This window comes from Phalaenopsis equestris, unplaced genomic scaffold, assembly GCF_001263595.1.
Source record: "Phalaenopsis equestris unplaced genomic scaffold, ASM126359v1 Scaffold000002, whole genome shotgun sequence".
Lineage (NCBI taxonomy): Eukaryota > Viridiplantae > Streptophyta > Magnoliopsida > Asparagales > Orchidaceae > Phalaenopsis > Phalaenopsis equestris.
The window spans coordinates 49,605,450-49,607,739 of NW_018164444.1; positions in this window are offsets into that span (position 1 = coordinate 49,605,450).

Here is a 2,290-nt window from a genome sequence, read left to right on the forward strand (position 1 = left end):
TATATATATATATATATTCGTGCATGTATGTACAGACAATTATGTTGGGATGTTTTTTCTGTTAATATCTTCCTGTTTCCGTTGAGTTGTTTGTTATCTTATTTTATGGAAATTTACAGCCAATTTTTATGCATTTACGTATCCCACACCTAAAAATTCGTATTTACAGAAAAAGCACTCTCCCCATGCGTGAAAGGGTAATTAGTATTGTTTTGTATGTGATTGGAAAGAATTGAGTGCTTGGCTTGTAAAAATGGAGAAATATTTGCGTACATAAGATGCAGAAATGCAAAGAATTGGGTGCTACGTACTTAAATTCTCATTTATTTTATCATATTTTATATCTAAGTATCTTAGTTTATTGATTTATAATTATTATTGTGCTTTGTTATTTTGTCATGACCTTAAATTTGTGTTTTAAGACATATTGATGGAGATTAGAGCAAGGCTACGTGAGATACTCAGGTGATGTTTACTATTGAATGAGATGAACCATAATTTCTCCATATATTTTATTTGATAGATAATTGTATTTACGATTTTTTTATGGTCTAATTATTAGGTGCGGAGGGCGCACGCAGAGTTGTGTGTGCCCTCCGGTCACAGCAGCACATCACGGCTGTATGACTATGACAGTGGTCCCACTGTCATACAGCGCGATGTGCGGCTGTGATCGGAGGGGGCGCGCCCTTCGCACGCAATAATCGCTCTATTTTACGAGAGATGGTACAAATTCTCAATAGCATTGCAATCCTATTAAAATTGGAAAATGACACAACTTATATTTAAATTTTAGACTTTATGCTTTAAATTGCTGGTTTGTTAGATTGGTATTTCTGGATTGACTTTAGTGATTGTAATTGCAAATTTGTTGGCATGATTTAGGGCTGCGAAAAGCTGTAATGATTTGCAGGACTGATTTACTGAAATGCTAATTTGTTCATATGCATTGTTTTTTTTTTTATAATTATTCCGGTACATTTTCAATATTGGAGTACATTGTCTTTCTCAGGCTGTAAACGAGTCGAGCTTGAGATAGCTTAAGCTTGGCTCGTGTTCGGCTCGTTTCAAATTGATCGTGTTCGAAATTGGCTTGTGAACATTGTGTTCGTGTTCGGCTCGATTTAAATATTTTTATTCGTGTTCAGCTCAAAATTGGTTTTTTCAAATTAATTGGAAAAAATAGATGTTGAGTTTTTGATTCGAACCTGGACCAAATCTATGAAAAAAAAAGCACACAAAACCATATTATCACACGAGCTGCTTTTATTGATTTAAACTTAGATATAAATATACATAATATATTATTATATAAATAATATATATAATATATTATTATATAAAAAATTATATGATTTTTTTTTATTATTATTTCAAGCTGAAATGAGCGGAATACGAACAAACAAAGAGTTGTTCATATTCAGCTCGTTTATAATTCGAGCTTTAAAAAATTGTTCACCTTCGGCTCGCTTATTTAACGAACGAGCCAAACACTGAGCTGTTCGTGAAAAACTAGATTTTTTGACAGCCCTAGTTTCATCGGGTTGATTGCTATTTAAGGTGCATGGTCCCCTGAGATTGGAGAAATGAAAGAATAAAAACCAAAATAATTTTAAATTTATAAATATGATCGTAATTTTCTAATATATTTTTTATTTAAAAATTTAAATTTAAATTGATTGTAATACAGTTATTTGTCCGTTAATTGTCGAGTTGTAGTTAGTTATTGTAATAATAAATTCAGACCAATATATATATAAAATATTAAAATTTGGGTGTTAGATTAGTAAATACAAAAGAATAGTGTGGCATGTATTGATATTGCATAAACAATTTTCAACATCCAACATGAATCTGGGTCATTGCACAAAGCTCGACGTAATTTTTTAGCAATAAATTTTCAAATTTTGATTAAAAGTCATTTAGAACTTTGATTTCAGCAAACTTACAGTCAACTTGACCGGCTCGATTTGACGGACCCAACGACGCTGAAATTGGTTTAATCTTAGTCAAATGAAACCCAGATCAAGTTGTTAAATCACATTTAGAAGTTTTACAAGCAAAATTGAAAGATCAAGTAGATTTTGAATATGACAAGTTTATAGTCAAATCGAGTGGATCGACAAGACGAATCAAATAAGCCCAAGATCACTCAGTTCTAACATCCCTATGGCACTGAAATGTCCATCGTACGATTTCCGATCAAAGGGATATCTCTGAGACGTCCGATTAAGTGTGGTACGGATTCATTTCTTATTTGTAACATGAACTCTATAAATAGAGCCCTACC